Below are 24,337 nucleotides of genomic sequence, written 5' to 3' on the forward strand. Positions count from 1 at the left end.
TTGGAAAGTCGTTGAATAATTTCTTCCCGTGTTGGACCGGAGGCCAGTCGCGTGGATTGTCTTTTTGTGGATCACGCCTTCATTCCGCAGTTTACGCTATAGATATAGCGAGACGAAACGCATCACACGGTTTGCTAAAGAGATGATCCACTTGGCAGTTTGGACTGCGCTAGAGAAAATGAGAAGCGAACGGTGTGCGCCGTCTGCGTGAGCAGAATTAAAGAAAGACAAACGACTTACCATAAATAAGACTAGAGAAGCATGTAACCTCCAAATGATTGTTTTTTTTTTGTATTGTTTTAAACACATAAATTTTGAAAAGTGCCAACTTTCACTCCAAAGATTAGATTTATATGATAAATCACGTAGGATATCAAGTTTAAGTAATCCCAGAGCGTCCTATATAGGTGAATTATGCCAATTAATTTTGTCTGGTAAACTATATCACTGCATTAAGATTACAACTTAATTTCTTTAAAAAAAAATTAATACGAAACTGTAATACCTATGTCATGGCATTTGGTTTGATTTACCATAGTAATGAATTGAACTAATTTAAATATTAATTGAACTTTTGAACTGCCACATCTGTATATCACCTTGATTGGTTGTAATCAGTTTTAACGTTGTTAACGTCTACGGTCCACTTGTAACGAAAAATGTGTTTGAACCATGGACATTCTCCATACCCCCTACTCCCTAAACAATCCACTTGGTGTATTGACAGCCGACTGCTCTTCGTGTCGTAAAACCAAGCGCACGTCCTAGGTGATGCTTACCGAATCGAAAATGCAGCATGCCTTGAGAGACAATTAGAGCCCTGCACGTTAAATGGATCACGGATACGAGCAGCATAAGGAAAAAGCGAAAGTAATGCCTAAAGATCTGAATAAATGTTATCCTAACGCAAATAGAAAAACGATAAAATTCGCCAGCATTTAAGCGTAAAAACCGCTCGGTTGTTGGTGGTGAATACCACAGATTAGAAAAAAAAATTATTTAAAATGCTCAAACAATCATGTGTTGACTGAACTATTGTCATCTTTATGTTGAATTGAGGTATATGGGCATTGTATTAGCAAGTAAGTAGATAAATTTAATAAATTTAGTGAGCTTAGGGGCTGTCCATATACCACGTAGGCAGTTCAGTGGGAGGGGGGTATACTGCTGTGAATCGCATATCTGTCCCATATTTGCTAGGTTTCCTATTCATGTGGGACAAAAATACGATTAACGGCAGTATAGCGTATGTAAACGGACGATACATTTTTCTTGTGATTTGTATGGGCAAATATCCACGCTGGAGAAGGGGGATATCCAATACTGGCCAAAATCTGTCCATGTGGTATATAGACAGTAGAGTGGGACGTCATGATCATTTTTTCAAATCAATGGTTTTTCGAAACCATTCTTGATCCCTAACAACTATGCAGAATTTGGGTCTGATTGGTTGCTTCCTCGCTTTCCGCATCGCGTTTGAAGTTTGCTTGGAAATAAGTATGGGAAAACGTTTATTTACGCTTTTATACTTCTTTTTCAAATTTTCTTAAACCTAGTACACTGTTGGCCCGATTTTGTCTACCCCCGATTTTATCACGATTTTGACCCGATTTTATCACGTCACGATTCTATCACGTTTCCCACCCGATTTTGTCACCCCAAAAAAATTGAAAATTTTAGTCGTTTGTTTTTATTTTCGTAAATATTACCGCAAACAAATATGAATGATTCTGTAAGCATTTTCGACAACAAATAATGGGAACTGTTCACGCATTTTGCCTTTCCAAGGCATAACCTAATTCAAATCTGTGAAAAAAATTTAAATTTTTTTTTAAAATAATTTTTCTTTTGATTTTGTCACATGTCCTGTTTTATCACCCCAAAATTCTCCAAGGGGAGGATGCAGAAAAACTTTGCTGAATAATGTACGTTGCTGGAACGTCCACGAAAAAAGCTATAACGCTTCGAGAATTGATTGTTCAAACCATATCCAAAAATTCGTTTATTCTGCCAGCACTGCCGTACTACATGGACCAATAATTTAACAAAGAGTTATTTCAAAATTATGGATCTTATAAGGCTTTGGAGGTAATGGAAGCTACTCGGAATCATTTCACAAAGTAAATATTCCGACAAAGAGGAGTATTTACTTTGTGAAACGAAGAAGGTTGTCCGGTAGTGCTGGCAGAAACATTGATTTCTTCCGCATGGTTTGAATAATCAATTTTCGAAGCGTAATAAAATAATTATTTTTTTTAGAAATTCCAGCTACGTTCCTTCTTTGGCAGAATCTTTCGGCATCTTTCAGACCATATGCTAGCATATTGAGTCCACGTGACGATAAATTGGCGATAAATTGAAACCATCAAACTAATCCCCATATTAATTTAAAACGCGATGCGGAAAGCGATGATGGAAACAAACGAGCCCATATTTTGCATAGTTGTTTGGGGTCCCAAAACGTCCCAGAAAAACCTTGATCTCACTTGATCGGATGAAGTATGCGTGTTTGTCAATACAACTGCGTCCCACTCTTGTTGACATCTTCTTCTTCTTCTTCTTATTGGCATTACACTGGGACAGAGCCGCCTCGCAGCTTAGTGTTCATTAAGCACTTCCACAGTTATTAACTGCGAGGTTTCTAAGCCAGGTTACTATTTTTGCATTCGTATATCATGAGGCTAACACGTTGATACTTCTATGCCCAGGGAAGTCGAGACAATTTGTAATCCGAAAATTGCCTAGACCGGCGCCGGGAATCGAACCCAGCCACCCTCAGCATGGTCTTGCTTTGTAGCCGCGCGTCTTACCGCACGGCTAAGGAGGGCCCCTACTGTTGTTGACATACTTATGTCAAAATCATAAACGATACTGGTTTCATTGAATGCAAGGCAGCACATAGTCCATGGTTCGTAGAAGCTATAGTTGGTGCGTCGGGTGGAGTGCCAAATGCATCAAATTAGGCATTACACCAGCCACGTGTGACTAAACCTGATCGACTCTTCCGTGGATTTGCTTTGAGTTGAGAATAATCAGCAGACTACAAGTGAGCTGGGTAAAGTGGCTTTTCTCAGCTTGTTGTTTATGATTTTTTTTTATTCCTTTATTTATTTGATAGGCACTCTGTGTTACTTGACCGCTACTGTGCCGAGATCTACTGTGGTATTCTGCAGCCAGAATCCACACAGAATCTATTTTTAGATTTTTTCCATTATTCATTGTTGCTGTCGTTGCCGGGTCCATCTCGTCGTGGTCCATTGTGTTCGTTTTATCCATTTCGTGTATCCAATGATCGTTGCATTGTCCGGTTGCCATTTATCCGGGTAACGTTGGAGAAATGCCTCCGAGAAGAACAAGTTGTCAGTCGTCATCAGGCAGCCGTGACGGTGAGGCGTGCACCCCAATACGCACACCGCATGGGCTGCGCATCCGGCGACTGACGAGGGTTTACTGGTGGAGGGGCTGGGAATCGAACCCATGACCATTCGCTTGAAAGGCGAACGTGTAGCCAACTACGCTACGGGACCCCCCAACTTGTTGTTTATGATTGAAACGAAACAAGATAGGTCTGTCACAAGCACAAGTTAACTGATTTTGCCAATTTTAGCATGCTGCAGGTATTAGCACTACTTCCATATCAAATACCGGCGGCATCGCATTTATATGTACCACAACCGAGCTCTATAATGCCTAAAACTGAAACGCATCACATAAAGATTTGAGTGCCACCCAGAATGGGAAAACTATCATAACAAATGCTTGGCTACGACAGTTTCCAATGTCCATTCTGCGTGGCATTAGTTTCCCATGATTCCAATTTTCGAATGATCTGCTTTGGTTTAATGTATAGCACTAGGATATGAGTGCTATCGATAAGTTCTGAATAGAATAACAATAACTTTTGCATTCAGTAACAACCTGGCTTTTCCTAAACGCATAAGCCCATGCAAACACTCACCATGCGCCTCCATTGCGTTGGCAAATTGTGCAAAAATTACTCTCGGAAAAGCCTTCCAGTTAGCAATTGCTGTTGTTGGGCCAAACCTGAGCTACTCAGCTCTTGCAAATAATTATCGCATAGAACTCGTCAGGCTCAAACCTTTGTAGTCGAGTTTGTAGTCGAGTTATAGTTATATTATGTTGTCGAGTTATATCAATTTATTTGAAAAAACATGATTTTAGTAAAATTGGTGAAACTTGAGATAAAAAAATAACATACCCCCAATTTTTTGACATAATGAAGAATATTAATTTCTATTTTAGATGCCGTGTGAACATATTTTTTTGGTCTGCCCTAACCGGAGGAAATCAACTTATGAAAAAATGTAATTTTGACAGAAAACGATTATAACTTTTGATCGGAAAAAGAGATATTGTGCATATTTACCCATCAAAAGTTGCATTTTTCGAGCTCTAAAAGTCACCTGAAGACGACTTTTTCGAGAAATCTAAAACAAAAATTAGATCAAAAAATACTGTTTTTTTGAGGTACACCTAATCCAATTAGGTAAAAATTGCTCTAAATCAGCCAACTTAAGAGCTACGAAGAAAAGTTTTTTAGCAAAATTGATTGGAATAAGCTATGCTACAACTTTGTAGAAGATAACATGTCAATATTCCAAGAAATAGAAAAATATTTCTATTTTTTTTATATGAATAGCCACCCTATGTTTTGGTAAAACCATAATGATGGCCTTACTATTTCGAACAATTTTGTAGAACAACAGTTTTTTCTAAAAAATATAGTTTTGGCGTAAAATTCATCTTTCCGCGTAAATCTGTATCCTGGACCATAGTGCAGTGCAGACTAAACTCCTTAGCCTTAGCCTCCTTAAACATAAGTATAGACATTAAAAATGCTCTCAGATTCTCTACTATGCACAACTGCGACTCTTTAAGAACTTTAATGATTAATTGAAATAATGTGTAAATCAATGATAACGTTAATTAAACGCTCACTAACGACGATAATTTATCGATTAACAACCCTGGGCCTGTCAATCAGCTTGCAAACGACTTGGATTGGATTGCTCGGGAGGTTACATGGGTCGTTCCAAGGAAGCTGTATCAAAGCAAACCTAATGAAAATCTTCTTTCGAGTGCCAGCGTATAAACCAGATAGCATGGAGACCAGACTAATGAAGTGTATTCTAAAACGGTCCAATGAGCAGAATTGTGCTTTCAAACAGTAAACATCGACTGTGATGAGCGGATATGGGTCTTCCTCAGTTCGTGATCAGTGTAAAGGCGTGACAATGGATATACTTTGCCCAGGGAGTCAAGAAAGTATCCGACCCGAAAATATTCTTGACCAGAACGATCGAACTCGTCATCTCCAAAATGGCAAACCTACCCATTTGCTCACAAGAATTTCTAGATACCCGAATATACGAACCTACCGATCGGTAATTATCTATGCTGTGATTTGAGATCAACTTTCAAAACTCGAAAGATTGTATTAAACAATGATTGATTGAGACTGGACCACCCAAGCCTCCACTACACACATATGTCTTTCTAATGTGATAACAGTGAAACATGGAATCTAACACCACACAGCTTTGCTCAGATTGAGGTCGGTATAAAAACGAAATGTGTGCTGAATGGTACTCTCGTACTGCTCATACTGCTTCCAATTTAACTTTCCGTGGTTCGAACAATCTTCTGCAGATAAAATTTATTACTTCATTTGGCCTCACGTAATAGACGCCAGCGGATAATTTACCGCACGCCGACGACCGGACCCCAGTGTCGACCTTCATACGTTCCGTAGTACCTCGACACGCTAGTCGGCCGATAGTACGCGCTGGGTTGCTGAACGCGAAACTACTAGGGGCTACTGTGCCGTGATCCAAAGACGCTATATAATTAATTTCTATTGACCATTCAGATTGTCCCGTCCCAGACCCACTGAATGGATAGCCGCAGGCCCGTAGTAGCGGGTAGATTGATTTAGCACACTGCCAAGACGCTGCGCGGAACAATTAAAATTGCATGAGTGGGGTTAATTAAAATACAAAGGCAGTGGCAGCATGGCGGTCGTCCCATAAGTGCCCGGCGCTCCATTCTATCACCATCGCCGATATTTACGACTTGTTGATATTTTATGGACGTGTGTACTGAATATGGTATCGTATATGCGCAACCGAGAGGCCGGCCGGCGGTCGTCAAACACGGACGCACACCAATCGATACCGGTCAACTGCATCGAGTGGATATTCAATACTATAGCGCTTCCAAGAAATACTTTCTAGGAGAATTTATTAAGTGTCTAAATGTACACATTATTATTCTGCAATGAAATTATTGCCTGGTGCGGTACATACTTTTCATCGCGATTTCACTGAAGTGTTCATAAGTACCACAATATTTCATTAGATAATCCGATCAAACTGATTGCATTCGTCTGACAATGGAACCAATGGAATCTAAAATATAATGGAAAGCGAAATAATAGCTTTTATTGGAAGGGACGTGATTCGATGATAATTTATTGCATTTCACAAGGTTGTTCTTAGAAATAGATTTGAATCTTTGCAAACTTTGCAAGGACAGAAGAAGTCCGATTCGTCTGTCTATGTATTTAAATGATTACATTCAATTGATTTGACGATTTTTTATTAATTTAATCAATTGATTTGAACTTGAAGGTTAAAACCTCTGGTTCTAGTAAAAATATTCGTGCTCAAAACAAATGAAAAACTGAATTGTATTTCCAACATCAAGTTTTAATCAAATGACACGCGCTAAAAATTGGTTAGCGAAGAAAAATTAAGCAAAATGGATTGCACAGCGGCTTTCAGTACTAATGACGTTAAATTTCAATGCTGTTTAGCACAATACCGTTTGTCGGGCATGAATACCACTGCTAGTACATAATATCACGCTTGCATTACGGTACGTATTTTCGGGAAAATGTGTGCTTTAAAAGGATTTTATTACAAAAGATAATGCATTTAGGGGAAGGAGGGGCAATATGCCCTGGCTAAGCATAGACTGCTTTTATGCCTTAGCCATTTTCATGGCTGTTTCTACCTCATGCAACAGTTAAACAATATAGCTAGCTGATGCCATATTAAAGTTAGAAAAAATCTCAATCATATTGATAATATTCACATTTCAAAAATGTGGTGATATTTCGTTGCCGGAAAACTCATGACGCAAAACGCCTTTTAGCCGGCAGCTCTTAGGGAACAACTCACCACGCGTTAGCGAATCAGCGTTCTGGTATGGACAGTACGTGGAGACGCGTAGTACATTGTAGGTTGGTTCTACTAGGGCGTTTTGCCTCGCCGAAATGTTAGATGTTTCATCAAAATGTGGAAAATTTCAGTTCCTACATTCAAATCTATCATTTTGACACTTTTTTCGCTTAACCTACATAATTTTAAGTCTAGTTTTGTTCAGGCTATCTCAAACATACACGGAACCGCGAAACAACTCACTTTATGGTTCCTTTCACTCATCCGTTCTTGCGTAGAAGAAGCCAAAAAAATCCAGATTAATCCACCTAACGGTGATGGAGCCTTTCTCGTGAGTTATAAAAATAGTATTTTGGCCATAACTTTTGAGCCCATAGTCCGATATGGCCAATTTTCAATAGGAAACAATGGGACAGGATTCCACGTCAAATGCAACTTGTTGCGATCAAAGGATAAGTGCCTAAAAATGAGTGAGAAATTTTCACGCGCCCCTTTTTGTATAAAAAAATGTATTTTGGCCATAACTTCTGAGCCCTTAATCCGATCCGGCCAATTTTCAATAGGAAACAATAGGGCAGGATACTGCGTCGTATCGATCAAGGGTAAGTACAAAAAAGTGAGCTAGACTTTTTGCTCTTTTGGTGCGCACACACACACATACACACATACAGACATCACCTCAATTCGTCGAGCTGAGTTCTATAAAAAGTTTATTTTTGGAGCGAACATATAGCCTTTACGTATACTTTGTATATGTTTATGAGGTTTCATCACCGCGAGAAACTATATCTCAATTCTGTGCTTCATCGTGCTTTACAAAAATGCTCCCTTCCACTTTGAGCTTAGGTAGTTCGATCGCGATAACTTTCAATTCTGTGCTTCATCGTGCTTTACAAAAATGCTCCCTTCCACTTTGAGCTTAGGTAGTTCGATCTCACCGATAAAAGCCAATGAAAATCAATCAATATGTATACTTTGTATTCGAAAAAGGCAAAAAGTGCGAAAAAATCCAGTGAGTATTTTGCCTTAACTCCCGTGTTGAATTTTCACCCACTATGAAGTTTCACCAACTCAACACGAATTAAAACATACCGCAACTTCTGGGACACTGCATCAATAATTCCTCATCATTTTAGGTAATAATGATGGAATCTGCTGCGATTGGATCACTCTTCATTGAAAATATAATTTATGTGCCTAACACTTAAGGAAAGTGAAATGAATTACGGAAAAGCGAATGAATTGCGGAAAAGCCATCATAATCCGAGTACCAACCTCCACCGTGCGTGGTTAGCTCTTTTTTGCAAATTGAATATCTTTCGGATTCTTGATTTGTCCAATCTCACATGTGCTTTACTGTTGTATATCCACAGTCAAGCGAGTGTACATTGTTTATTAAACGAGAGGATCACTCTCTATGCCCCCAACGGGCATTGATCGAATTTATATAGAGTGCGAATCAATCACACTCTGCTGTGCCAAAGACTTGCTTGGCTAAAGCATTTTGATGAGTTGATTGCCCTACGCATGATCGTCGTGTACTCAGACGACTAATGACGGTGAAAGACCGACACTTGATTACAATTAATTGTATATTACTCGGCAACTCGGCCGTACGAAAATCATTTTTGTTAAATATCTTGGCTGTGCATATGCACATCACATGTTTCGAAATGGACAAATTGATATAAAATTTGCGAAAAAGAATCCACGTATTTTGGAGGGACTTGAACCCTCAACCTCCTATTCTCTAGATAGGCGTGATAACCCCATAACCCCATAAAGCCATCAGAATCCGAGTACCAACCTGCACCGCGGTTAGCTCTTTTTCGCAAATTGAATATCTTTCGGGTGCTTAATTTGTCCAATCTCACATGTGCTTTACTGTTGTATATCCACAGTCAAGCGAGTGCACATTGTTTATTAAGGATCGCACTCTATGCCCCCAACAACGGGCTGGGCGGATTTGTGTAGAGTGCGAATCAATCACACTCTGCTGTGCCAAAGGCTTGCTTGGCTAAAGCATTTGATGGTCTTTTGTGGATTAAGTGGTCTTGTTGTGTAGGGGATATCACGCCTATCTAGAGAGTAGGAGGTTGAGGGTTCGAGTCCCTCCAAGACACGTGGATTCTTTTTCGCAAAGTTCATATCAATTTGTTCATTTCGAAACATGTGCTGTGCATATGTACAGCCAAGATATTTAACAAAAAAATGGTTTTCGTACGGCCGAGTTGCCGAATAATATGCAATTAAAGGTAATACCGACTAAACTACCTTTGGCTCCGCCATTATTTCCCCTAGGAACTGCCTCGCAGCAGAAGGATCTATAAACTGCCCATAAATTCATAACAGTTCCTTGTAGATAGAAAATGTTGGCTTGACGAATAAATTGTGAGTGATTCGACTTAGTTGGTTAAAAGCACCAGTCTAGCGTACTGAGGGTCGTGGGTTCGAGTCCCATCGAAGGAAAGTAGTTACCTCTAATACATTTTTCAAATCATAATCTTCCACATAATGTACATATTCAGATCTGAGTTTTCAGAACATTGTAAATTAGTCGGGTGGTTTAATACCCGGAACATAGGCAATTAACTTTGAACTAGAAAATCAAGCAAACATGGGACTGTTATGAATTTATGGGCAGTAAACTTCTGTTTGTTTTACTTTGTGTTGGCGAAGCAACTCGATCTCTGCTGCTGAGTACGATCGTAAGTGCTTCTCTTAATAATCGCACATAAAGTGCATTTCAGGAGGAGGAGGAGGAATTGATGTAGGATGATGATTCGTACGAACAATTTGAAGATTTAATAAAATAGGCATGAAATATATCGTCCATTCTTGCATGGTATACTCAATTAATCTTAACTTGGCATAATTTGAGTTAACGATCTTCTGCCATACGTCATTTATCTGTCTAGAGATTATCATAATCTGTAGTTATTTCTCAATGAATGATCTAATACTATTTATTATTATCCGTTTCAGAACTAATTACCTTAAGTTGTTGTACGCTGACGCTATCAAGCGGTTTTTTATTTGTCTCTCATTGACACCTTTGTAATGTAACTCTTTTAAACTAGGGTAACCGTACTCTTAGTGGAGGTAGCACCAATAGTGGAGGTAGTGGGGTTTTAATGAGATTTATCATATTTATACACTTAACGATGGTTTCAGTTTATGCGTCATGCTTCAAATATCCTGTTAAATGCAACTCATCTTAAGATTTCCCTTGAAAAACTATTGAAAACAATGATTTTCCTTAACAAAATTGACTCCCTTGCACCTATAGTGGTGCAACTGTACCAATAGTGGCGAGTCTCATAAGAAACCAATGGATAGCATTACTATGGGAACCAAAATTAATTTTTACCGGTAATGGAACAGTGTACCCATAGTGGTGCAAGCAATACTTGGTAATAGTTGGTGTTAAATGACATCTATCTCATTTTTGTTAGCAAATTTATTAGTTTATCTATTGACTAAGATATTAAAGTTGTGAATTTCCCATAATTATCAATTTAAAAAAAAAATACTATCTTTTGTGTATCTACTAACACCTCCACTATTGGTACCGTTACCCTATATCTCAATAAAAAAAAACCTCGTTTTTATTTTTCTATAAAAATGTCATAAAATCATAAAACTTAGACAAATCAAATAAAACAAGAAATAGTTAGCCTTATACAATTAAACAATTTCCGATCCCACTTAGGTATATCAAGTTATTATAAAAAATGTTAAAGGCAAATCATGTTTGCATCGCAATAGATAAAAAAAAACTTTATTGTAATAAAATCGCATAAAACGGTAAGGTTCACATTATCTATAGTTGGTGGTATTGACCTTCTCAATCACTATGCCTGACTGTCATTAGATCTTTGCCGCAAGCTCGCCTCATCAATGCGGTGCGGTGCACCGTCGTATAGATCGAGAGAAAAACAGGAAAAGATCAATTTTCTAAAAGACTTTATCAATACGCTCGACTCGGCATGCACACAATGGAATGGAAAATAGTCCTACTCAGTACGCAGGCTGGCTGTCGTCGCAGTCGTCGTCGTCGGTGAAGTAGTGTTACATATAAGAAAAATTTGCATTTCACATATGGAAACGAAGAAATTGCACGTTTCGAGCAGATGTGTGCTTAGTAAACAACGCACGCCGTTGTCAAAGAGTTTCAAATACTCTTTGCGAGCCGCTGCTGACGACTGCACTGGTGCCAAACTACCCCACAAAGTCAGAATGTGTGGCAAATATAGGAGGACAGAAAACTCCACCAACCAGTAAATACTTAACCTTTTTGTCTTCGTCCGCTCCCACCGCCGCGCCCACCGGAATGACAGTCCCGAACTGCACAAAGTGTAGCATGGAAACGGAATTCTGTCACGACTCTTGTTCCTGTTTGAATTGTCCCCACGGTCTGGCGGCCCGGCCAGGGTCTTCCTCCAACATACTTGGTGACACATAGTGTTCTCTTGGCTGCTTATTTTCCATTAGTTACCATGTTTGTAGAGCTCAGCTCGGTTCTTTCTTCTTTCGAGTTTGTTTCCTCCTCTGTGCAATGTTGGACCTATTCGTTCTCTTAAGGTGATTATAGAATGAAGCCCGTGGTGAATTTCAAATTCACCACACGTTTATTTACATACATTTCCAAAAGCCCAAATCTGGCGTAATAATTTTCGTACAGTGCCGAAACTCAATTTAGTTATTCAGCATAACTAAGCAAACGATCTACCATTATTTCAGCCCCATACACGTTACGTATCATTCATCTCGTGCTCTTGAAAAATATTGGAAAAAGTTAACGTGGTTTACAAAATGGCCGATTTCTGGCTTCATTCTATAATCATCTTAATTTATTCGAAAGCAAATGCACGCGTCGCAATCTTTTCCTTCGTTGTATTCTGCTCTCCATTGAACTTTAGCAATCTAATGGTCATAGCCGGTAAAATTATTTGTTCGATTAGATGGTCTTCAACTTGAATGTTTATTCAAAGAGACACAAAACTTGCTCGGTGGACGAATTTTCAAAGTAGTTCAGATCAAAGTTTCAACTGATGTGATCATTAATTTAAACAATATGTGGCATTCCAGTTTTCTGTTGAACCTTCATCCCATTAAATTCTAATGATTGGTTTTGCATTCAAAGTATAATTTGTGCTAGTCGATCAAAGATGTTGAAAGCATGAGATTGCATTATTGTAAAGAATGGCTGAAATGCCATGGTGATGTAATGTTTGAGGTACAGTATTCAAGCTTTTAAAACAGAAATCAACAAAACTAATCCGCATAATCCTCGAGGATCTCAAACTTAGTCTATTCAAAGATTGTGTATTGGTTCAATTAATAGTTTATCTCAAAATTCTATTTTTTCGAGAATTATTTAAAAAAAAATTCTTATTGTTTACCTTCAAAAACGCCAAGCATTCGTTAAGAAATTCGAATTTCTGAGTTTTGTTCAGGTCAACGGCATTTTAATAGTAGTTTGTGCAACAAGTTGCAAAAAGGTGATTTTTTCAGCACGAGTTGTACGTTTATCAAACGAGGCTTGCCGAGTTGGATAAAAACTACGAGTGCTGAAAAAATCGAGTTTTGCAACGAGTTGCACACGCTATTTTTTGCAATGACGAAAATGGGCTTTAATATGATAAATCTGTATCAAAATGGTACAATTTTATTTACTTCACATGATCAATCTTGCCAAAATATCATGCTGCTGTTGGAACCAAACATATTCCACTATTTGAACACTCACCCAAGCTAATTGAGCTAAATGTGGTCATGTAACTACTGTTCTAATAATGGTTTTTCATTATAGCACCCAAATGAGTGCTATAATGGATTTTATGCAACCCATTTGAGTTGCATAATGTTCATTAAAGCACCGATTTCATTGGTATGGAAAAGTAGGCCGTTTCATCGCTCAAATGTCAACTGTAAACCAGGTATTATGATCAGGAATTGCAAAAAATGATTTTTATTGGTGTAAATCATTGTTTGTTAATAATATATCAATTATTATCCAACATTTATATTTCAAGAGGCACATTTTATAGATGTTTTGCCTATGCATACACAGTAGGGTGCGACTTATTTTTCGAATGTTTCCATAACCTGGAATTCGTATGCTTAAATGCCATGGGAGTTACATCTATAACAATAACAAATATTAATGAGAGTTCAATAAAAAGAAGCCAGCAAAATGGCGAAGATCCCCAGTGGCCGAGATACGGGAAACATTTCAACCTGATGATGTGCTCACGGTTCACTGGGATGGAAAAAATGTTAACACTCTACCCGGCAAAGATCATGCTGACCGTATCGCGATTCTGGTTACTGGAGTAAACTCCAATCAGCTGCAGAGCACCAACGATGATTTCGAGCTGATTTCGAGTACCGGTAATGCCATTTCCGAGGTTGTTGTCCAACACTTGGACAACTGGGAAATAAGGAACAACGTTGAATCCATGAGCTTTCACACAACAGCTGCTAACTCCAGTTTATGGGCTTCGTGGCCGTGCGGTTAGCGACGTCAATCGTCTAGACGCATGTGCTGTGGAGTGCGGGTTCGATTCCCCGCCCGCCCCAGTTCGTAAAAGCAAAAAGATCTCTACTGGTCCACTGGGTGTTGTGTGAATGTTCTGTCCATTGTCTCAGGCTAGATGTTAAATGTTCAGTCTGTGCGACCTCTGGTCGAAGACGGTGATTCTGTCTTTTTTGCCTTTCTCGTATACTAAGTATACGTAAAGGCTATATGTTCACTCCAAAAACAAACTTTTTATAGAAGGCTCGGAGACCCATAGTGTTATATACCAATCGACTCAGCTCGACGAATTGAGGTGATGTCTGTGTGTGTGTGCGTGTGTGTGTGTGTGTGTATGTGTGTGTGTATGTGCGCACCAAAAGAGCAAAAAGTTTAGCTCACTTTTTTGCACTTACCCTCAACCAATTTACTCGCAACAGGTTGCATTCGACGCAGTATACTGCCCCATTGTTTCCTATTGAAAATTGGACGGATCGGACAATGGGCTTGGTAGTTATGGCCAAAATACTTTTTCTCAGAAAAAAGCGCGTAAAAAATCTAGCTCACTTTTAATGCACTTACCCTAAACCGATTTCCTCGCAACAGGTTGCATTAGACGCAGAATCTTGTCTCATTATTTCCTATTGAAAATTGGCCCAAACGGAGGGCTTAGAAGTAATGCCCAAAATACTATTTTTTTTACCGCACGAGAAAGGCATCATCACCACTAGGTGGATTAATTGATATAGAATGAAGCCCGTGGTGAATTTCAAATTCACCACGTTTATACATACATTTCCAAAAGCCCAAATCTGGCGTAATAATTTTTCGTACAGTGCCGAAACTCAATTTGTGATTGTTCAGCATAACTAAGCAAACGATCTACCATTATTTCAGCCCCATACACGTTACGTATCATTCATCTCGTGCTCTTGAAAAAAATATTGGAAAAGCACGTGGTTTACAAAATGGCCGATTTCTGGCTTCATTCTATAATCACCTTAATCTGGGTTTTTTAACATCACATCACATCACATTCGAGAGAAACATACCTACTCTGGTTACCATGTAGACACCACATAAACGAGCTCATTCTATCGTCCGTGTATACTACGGTCATGGGTAAGACAAGCGGACCAGAAGTAGTGCAACTTTTTTTTTTTGCTCAGTCAAATATTGATGTAAGTAATCAATATACAAATTCCATCATTTTTCTAGAGGGGAGTTCACGCAAAGGGAATCATTTCCGGCCTCCCGGTCCTATGCATAATGCTAGGTGGCTAAGTAAAGTCATTTATGTCATTAAAGTGCGGCTTCATCTTCATTGTCTCGGGTTAGATGCGTGGTATTCGATATTCGATGAAAAACTGGCAGATGAAGAAAAACAGGAACTGGCCAATTCTTCCAGCAGCAAACCTGGAAAAGAAGAACCTAAAAATAAGCTATGAATATCATACAAAAGTCTTGTAGAGATCCAGTTGCCATCATTAGCGACCCAAAATACTATTGAATTTTTTAAGATACTAAGAATCCCTAACGATTTCCTCAAAGCTCCGGTTGAACAGTGGGCAAGTATGGATAGTTATGATAAATCAAAAAAAGTGGATCACTTGAAAGTTGTAACGAACGTGCTGAAAGAAGAGTTAAACTAATGCAAGATTATAATCAAATAATAACTAGAAAAGAAGTTGGTTATCAAGACTTCTTCTTCTTCTTCTTCTTCTTCATCTTCTTCCTCTTCTTCTTCTTCTTCTTATTGGCATTACATTCCCACACTGGGACAGAGCCGCCTCGCAGCTTAGTGTTCATTAAGTGCTCTCACAGTTATTAACTGCGAGGTTTCTAAGCCAGGTTACCATTTTTGCATTCGTATATCATGCGGCTAACACAATGATACTTTTATGCCCAGGGAAGTCGAGACAATTTCCAATCCGAAAATCGAACCGGGAATCGAACCCAGCCACCCTCAGCATGGTCTTGCTTTGTAGCCGCGCGTCTTACCGCACGGCTAAAAAGGGCCCCAAGACTTATTGACAGCAATTAGCGTACTCAAGAAGAGCATACCAAAAATAACAAAACATGTGTTGAATGAAAAATATAAGATTCCTGAAATATAATTTATTTGAATGTTAATTTCATTATTTTATTCATATGTGTTGAAATCTCGAACCAGCCTCATAAAAAATGTCATATTGTAGTTAATAGTTTTCTATTAATTTATTATGCTACTACCATTATATATGATCAAGGTGTAATTATATATAAAAAAAAGTATTGTATTCAAAATGTACTATGAAAATAATAATCTATATACATAAAAATGAATTTCTGTCTGTCTGAACCTTATAGACTCCGAAAATACTGAACCGATCGGCGTAAAAAATTATATGCAGAGGTTTTTGGAGTCGGGGAAGGTTCTTAAGATGGTTCGAGACCCCTCCCTCCTTTGGAAAGGGGGGCTCCCATACAAATGAAACCGAAATTTCTGCATAACTCGAGAACTAATCAATTTTAGGCGAAACGAAGTTCGTCGGGTCTGCTAGTAATATAATATAATATAATGTCGCGTCTTTGTTTAATAGAAATAATGTCTCGTAGTTTTTTGTCAAAAACAATATCAGGGAGCTCAGTTTGTTCTAAGAAAAAAATGAAAATGAATTTGTCTTTGATTTCATATAATAATATTCAGTCAAATATTACTAAGTTAGAGTTAGAGATGGGCGAACGCTCACGAGCCGTTCATTTGAACCGGTTCGTAAGAAAAAGCGTTCAAACCACGGCTCTCTAAATTTGAACCGCGGCTCACAAATGAACCGTGGCTCAAATAAACACCGTGTCACTTGATCAGCCGCTTTATTTTGACGTTTACTGTTTGTTTGTTCAGGAGCCAGCATATATTCTCCCACTCCTTACTTTCATACTCCTTAGCGTTTTCTGGCCTTGAAATGAACGAGCTAGTAGCGCAGTCGGTATTTCTGGATTCTCGATTTTAAAAACAGAGATTTGGAGATGACAGCAAATAACTGTGAGCATATCAATCGATAATTGACCTTCCCCGTCAAAAACTGAATCTGAATTCTATTAACACAGTCAATTCTTGGCTCTTTTTGGCTCAACTTTCCCAACAAACCCATAAAAATCTAAAACAAGATCTGAAAAAAACTGCTGCACGTGTGAACCGGCCTGAAGTATTGACCTCATGTTGGTTTAAAATCAGGCGCATATAAGGCCAAGCCCAAATACCAGCACTATTTTGTATAGGTTCATCGGGAAAGTTGACCTTTAAAAAAAAAAGATCCGATTAAGCAGAGATTTTTTTTAACGGGAAAGGGCAATTAAAACAGGTTCTGTCGAAGCTCAGTTGTCTTTATGGGAGGAGTTTGAAGAAAAGATCCGTAAGCATCGAGATCATATTATGATCCATTAGTTTCTGCCATAATCGAAGGCGCTAAGTACACCACTAAACCTTACCTGCCGAAAGTTAGCGATCCCTTGTTCTGGTGGGAGCAGATAAAAACAATTTATCCGAGGTTACATCAGTTGGTCTTGTAAAAACTTTGTATTACAGGTACTTCAATGTCATGCGTGAGGATTTTTTTTCAAAAACGGGACAAATTCGTAGTGAGCGACGCACCCAACTAACATCGGAAAAAATTGAGGAAATTATATATGTATGTCAAAATTCACATCAAAAATATTTCAGATTTAAAATGAAATCGAAGAATGAACGGCTATTTCATTGTTGTTTTAATACACCTACTTGATATTTTGGTCAGAGGTGAGCCAGCCAAGGGCTAAAAACCTCTTAAATAAAGACGATAATAATAATAATTGAAGTTTTGGATTTCTTTAAATTGGTTTCTTGTTAATGATACTGATTATAGTTGAATACGCATGATATAAAACTAGGCTAGGCTGAACACTTTTCAATTTGAACCTTTTCTCTTTTCCGGTGCATCACAGTCTAAAATGATTAAACTCACGCGGTTGTCGCATAGACTATCCAAGAAATATATAATTTCACTTTACTGATGAATGACAGTCTGTAAATTATTGTTGTTGTTGATACACAATCGATTTTTTGGAGTGCTGTCAAAAGTCGAATTTAAAATTATTCGGGGGGAATTGATCCCTCCTTTGTTTTATTAACAATTAGAAAGATGCTCTCTGATTTTTCAAATATTTTCCTCCAAAATATGCAGATTTTAAAGATTTTCATATGTACTCGACAGCACATGAAAATCTTAAAATTTGAGGGACTTGATCCCCTTTCTATGATATCTACTATTTTCTCGAGCCAACCCTTCATCAAATTGACAGCTACACCTGAGAACAAATTTATATTCCTCCCAGAAATGAAACATAATTAATGTTACCCTGCAGATGGTTCAAAGACTCGAGCTTCGAACTCCATTTAAGGCTAAACTGTACGCAGTGAACGCATTTTCAGCAATTAGTTAAAAAAAAACTTTTCTACTCATCCTAGCCTGAACTGGCCACTGGAAAAAATCGAGTAAGAGGTTTACACACGTACTATCTCTTGATGAACCGTTAATAATGGTAGTGAGAGGAACACTCCAAAATTCTTGTTATTGAACAAATTCTCTTGTTACTATGTCTGAGACTCGATTTGTGCGATTGCACAACGTGTGAAAGAATTAGTTTGAAAAATGTGTTGGAGGGTAACCACTTCCTTCGGTGGGATTTGATCCCACGAAACCAGAACGCTAGACAGGTGCTTTCCCTACTAGGCTACGAAGGACCTCCGGTGTCCTCCGCAGCTTAAAAGGCTACTGATGAGATCAAATTTTCAACACCAGGCATAAAGCCGAACTCCATCTACAAGACCTTTTCAAATTCTCTAATTTGAAAAGGTCTTATAGACAGAGCTGAATCCCGGGTTAGTAAGTCAAGCTACTGTTATGTGGGGCGTGATCCCTATCACTCATACTCTACATTACAGACCGTAGAGTTCTAGTACGTGAGCGACATCAAGGCACTCAGCCTCTCGTGGCACCCGACGCGCCTTGATCCCAGCCAAGTGAGTTTCCCGCCAGTATTCACTCTACTGTTTTCTGTGAGTTAGCCTGTCACAAAGAAAGCACACGCAGCTTCCAAGTTTCTACCTCCGCACCACTACGGCATCTCACTGAGTGGCCCAAAGGGGACGCAACACCGACGCTATCCTACATCTGTCGCCCGGTACTACATCTACCTTGTCGCTCTTGATGCATCTCTGGTGCATCTCATCAGTCTCAGGACATCAGTGCAACATTAGTCGCAACGATCATCGGCCCAGTGGTGAAGAACAAAACTTGATAAAACTGTAAGTTGTAGGCATACTTTGAGCTCAAAGATTAGGGATTCTTAGAACCAATACTGGCTAAATACAAACGTTTCGCTGAATTGGATGACTCTTCCTTCATTTAGATTAACCTTCTGTCTGTGCTCAAAAAAACTTACGTTGTCTGTGCTCTGGGGTCAAATTGATCCCAAATTGAAATTGCTATAACTTTTTATTGTTTGGCCGATTTTGGATTTTTGGGGTTGCTTCGAAAGATAATTTAATCATCTTTCAGGTCGTTATCAAAGATTGACTATTGTTGGGCGGGTACATCGCGGGGAGGGGTTTTAGTGAATAAGGGTACAAAAACACTGGTTTTCATGATTATTTTACTTATATCCGAAAATCCTACCCATTTTGAACTGCACCTTTTTTTAAAATGGTTATGCAGGAAGGCGTGTGCTTTGGAATGAGGCGTTGATAAGTTTAGAACTTGTCTGCCAGGAGGTGGTATATTTGAATTCATTATTTTAGACTACTCAAAATATTCCGATATATGTATAGAATTCTCGTTGGTGGAAAGATTCTTATCGAACAAATTTAAAATTCGTTAAAATGGGGTCTTGATCAAAGGTCGTCTAGTGGGAATGAACTGTCTTATGACGGAAGTAATAATTAGTAGTTTTACAAATAGGCGGCAGATTGGCTGATCTTTGGTTACGCATGTAGACCCAAAGGCCTTAATTCCAGGGTTTTCATGGATGACCTAAAACATATTCTGTGAACACATTCTATTATTTGCAGCATCGCTGAAGCAGGTTGAATATAAAGAAAACATTTGATGAACTCTACCACAACATTCATGTTTGCCAAAAATGCTACAAACCAAGGAACGATCGGAGTGCACTTGGCGGGAGGTCACTGGAGTTCTCTTCTTCTGGGCAGTTTTTTTGTTGTCGATATCCCTGCGGTACGTTGCAATTTCTGTCGAGATTTCTGTATCTTCGTCAATATTCTTCCTCTACGAAAATAACTTGATATTGTCACGAACGGAAAAAATCTCACTAAATATAATTAGATTAAAAACTTACCTGTCGGAGTGTCCTTATAATCATCGTCTCTACGGATGTCCACTGTCGTTGTCACGAACGCAACTGCCCGGTCACCGGTCTTCCACGTAGTCTGATTGTGTGCCCGGTTGTGTTCTATTAGATATCACCCAGTTTCGAGATATAATTCCGCAAATAGCCGCAAGCATTTCAGTCGTCTTGGTTGAAATTTCTAACAGATGATGAATGTATTTATGATATTCATGAAGAAAACTCGCGATCCGTCCGTTTTTTCCACTATTTAGATTTTTACTCCTGCTGCTAGCTGATGTGATGTTTACCTTCATAGTGTTGCCAAACTTTGACATTTCATCTGAAGTTACATGAGAAGCCTGGAAATCACAATGTGAAACATTGTGGCACACCGTGGCACAAAAGTTCACACGAATGTGAATTTAATTGTGCTCAGCGACCCACCCCTTGAGCCCAAGACATAAAGAAGGCAGATTTATGCCAAACGTCCTCTATGCCTAACGTACATTATGCCTAATGTCCGTTATGCCTAACGTCCATTATGCCTATCGTACTTATGTCTAACGTCCTTAAGCCACGTACACGTACTTATGCCTAACGTCGCGGACCCCAAGAAGACGGAGTGTTTGAGCCACTATAGAAAATCGCGCTTAAGCTGTTGGACGTTGTGTGCACTTCACGAACGTTTCACTGTTTTCCAGATTCTAACTATCAGCTTTGACAGTTAAGCGGGTATGACAGTTGTGCGTTGCTTCCGTAGTTGATGGTGTGCCCTAGAAAACACGAGAAGATTTAAATTTGGGTTCCCAGAGGTTTGTCCTTGAACACCACCAGATAGTGGTCAGAGTCGATGTTAGCGCCTCGATATGACTTGACGTCGATAATGTCGGAGAAGTGCCGCCCATCATTCATAATTTGGTCAATTTGTGATTCTGGCTGCAGTTCCGTGGGGTTGTCAGGGTGTATAAAACAATGGACAATATTTGAAAGCTGCCTTGCAATAATTCAAAATCCAATAAAAACGCGGATCAACGATACTCCGAAGCCCTAAAAACACGCGGACATAAATCACAAATCCCACGAATTATAGGTTTCAGAAGTGTTCTGAAAATAAGTTTACGTATTTTATAAAAGTTGAACAAAACTTCTCCCATAACATTGGAAATGGTGCATTGCGATATTGAGGACCGGAAATATAATAAGCAAATAGACAACCCTCTCACATATTATGCACATGCACTATATTAAATTTCATTGCGACAAATAATCAACAAAAAACCATGAAAAACAAACGACTTACCTCTTTAATCTAGCCGCTGCAATATGAACTCGTCTTTGACTGATAAAGTTTTGCGTCCCACGAGGAGAATGTTGTTATTTTGCCTTATCAAAAGTAATGTAAACCATCCCAACACACCTCTCACGTTGCAGCTTTACAACATCATTCGATGCACATTCTAGGGCCCTTACGATCCCATATCATTCGACTAATTAGACCCGGTGGTTTCGCGCTATACACCACGCCGCTAAATAGGTATGCTTAATTCATTAATATGGAGATACGCACACAGGATTTTGAATATTCAAATGAACAGCATGGGAACGCAGAAGAACACCATTAACCCCAATAGGGCGTATACACTTCTCACTTCTGCTTCTTCTGCTACCAACAAATGCTCCAACAACGATTTTCAACCTCTTCTCGGCGTGTCACCTCTTATCACGCGGGGAAATTAACTATTTTCTTGGATGGAACACCTTCTGCCCAGCTTATTCACACTGCGACAGAAAACCAACTCACAACATCCTCCAGCGGATGCTCAATTGCCAACGATAACCGCTTCATGCATTAATAATCGATAATCGAGATTAAGTTTACGCGAAGTGCGGTAGCGAAAAAAAAACCTATCTCAAACACTACGAATTAGCGTTACGGACACGCTACCGACGACTCTACAACCTAACAACTACGGTGGAGAAGATAGACTGAGACCAGAAACATGCTCGATGCTCCCCAATGGTCCACCGACCGACCCAGTCAATGTATGGCATAGCAATGTGGCACGGAAAATAAGCTTCGCAAACAACAACAACACTGGCTGCCTGCTGCTCCCCATATCAAAGCTCAAACCGGAAAGAGCGTGAGAGCGAACTTACATCTCAGGCAGATTGCTCAATGCTCACCAGCCGGGGAGAAAATATTCCTAAACAAAATTTTGCACTAAGATTCAGTACCCTAATTATGTGATTATCATATGCATAATATATTCACAGTTTTGATTAAATCTGTATCGTTTCAGGACACGATTTGATTGTATCACAGATTTGAATTGGATATATTTATATAGTGAATAATAAAGGAGTTTGAATTGATGTTTCTATATGATAACACTGCACAGTTGTTAATTAAATCACTATTGGTATAATTTTATTAAACATGACTTGGTCACATATTATTAGATATCAATGATTGGAATTTTGTAAAATTGATGAATTTAAATTTTCCTCTGTAAGTAAAGATTTATTAAAATTAAGTAATTAAACTAAGATTAAATTAAGAGTGTTAAACTTATTCTCAATTGAAAAACACCTAAAAAACGGTTTAAGAATTGAAGGAATTTTCACACAAAATATCCGAAGATTTCCCAAAAAAAAATTCTGAAGAGATTCCCAAAAGAATGCTTAGAGGAATTTTTAAAGAAATTTTCGAAGGTCTACATGAATTTCTAGAAGAGTTGCTAAAGGAATTTCTGGAGGAATGTCCGAAGGAAATTCGGAAAGAATTCCTGCACAAAGTTCTAAATAAATTCCGGAGGGAAATTTTGAAAGAATACCAAAAATATCTTCATAGAGTTTCCGAAGAAATTCTTTGAGGAATTGATAGAATTTATATTAGATCCTAAAAAAATTTAAAAAAAATCCAAAATCAAGTTCCGAAGGATTTTCGAATGTATCCCTAAAACAGTCTCCGTAGGTATTCCTATAGAAATTCTTGAAAGATTTTCCATGCGTTTTTTCTAAAGAATTCTTAAAGGAATTTTCAAAAGAATTCCTAAAAAAGTTTTCGAATGAGTTTCCGAAGCAATGCCTAAATTAATTTCCAAGGAAATTCCTAAAGGAAATTTTAGAGAAATTGCGGAAAGAATTTACCAAAATACCAAAATAAGTTTTCAATGGAATTCTTGGAGGAAGTTCGAAGGAATTCATTAAGGAAATTCTAAATTAAATTTAAAGTTTCTTTTTTTAAATTTTCTGAGGAATATTTTCAGGAATTTCCAAGTACTTTCAAATGAACTTATGTATTGTGATGCGGCAATGTCCTAGTGGAGGATGTAATGTAATCTTTTGCTGTGGAGATCGACCCTGTGACAAGCGCGGTGTCATCATCATCAATAGACATAGACCACTGTCATCATTGAAAAGTAGTATGAAAAAAATATTTGTGCCCAGGACATCCTGGCTACGGGCTAAACAATAGCATGACAGTAGCCTGGTGGAGATACAAGCTGTAAAGTATTAAGATGTTCATCCCATCAGTCGTAGCTAGCAAAATTTACAAAAAGCATGATGTGCCTTGCTACGTGATTTTTTTTCTCAGTTCAAAATTCTTCACATCGATTCACGCCGCCGCCGCCGAACATTGCGTACGGTGTGACGCCGCACAGGTCTACTACAGTGCCAGCTGAAATGCTAAAATTATTTGTGAATCTGCTATAAATGAGAATTGCTGCAATCCAACAATATCTATTGCGCCCATTATATTACTTGTTAGACACAGTGGCGTAGCCACGGGGGTGGTTTTTGGCATAAACCCCCCCAAAGACAAAATTTTATTTTTTTTCGAAAAAAAAATATTCGGAGAACCAACCGACAATGCCACACCACCCCCCTCCCCCACCAATTTTCTGGCTACGCCACTGGTTAGACATAACGTTACAGTATTCATTAAATTTGAGTGGCGTGGGGTGTAAGATCAGACTGAATCAAAGTTGAATAAAATTCATAGCCAGTATTGTTTAAAATTGTTTCATCGGACGCAATCAGAAATATCCCCATCTCCTGACCAATTTCCTGGATGCATCACTATATATTTTTTGGACTATATGCTGTAAGTCCGTTACCCTACTTAGGGGCCTTTCACAAATTACGCAACGCTGTAGGGGGAGGGAGGGGGTCATGCCGAGCATTACGATCCATATACAAAAAAATAAAACCTTTCATACAAAAAGTGTTACGAGGGTGAGGGTGG

At 38.7% G+C, this 24,337-nt stretch overlaps 1 protein-coding gene across 1 annotated transcript in view; it reads right to left on the reverse strand.

The window, feature by feature from the left end:
- The window catches only part of LOC134220710 (ras-associated and pleckstrin homology domains-containing protein 1), a 171,193-nt gene extending 149,135 nt beyond the window's left edge, over nt 1-22,058 (reverse strand). Inside the window, exon 1 of the mRNA XM_062699808.1 lies at nt 21,389-22,058. The gene's annotated coding sequence lies outside the window, so the exon portion shown is untranslated. The remainder of the gene's footprint in view (nt 1-21,388) is intronic.
- Nucleotides 22,059-24,337: the final 2,279 nt, after the last annotated feature.

Source organism: Armigeres subalbatus, chromosome 3 (genome assembly GCF_024139115.2).
Source record: "Armigeres subalbatus isolate Guangzhou_Male chromosome 3, GZ_Asu_2, whole genome shotgun sequence".
Lineage (NCBI taxonomy): Eukaryota > Metazoa > Arthropoda > Insecta > Diptera > Culicidae > Armigeres > Armigeres subalbatus.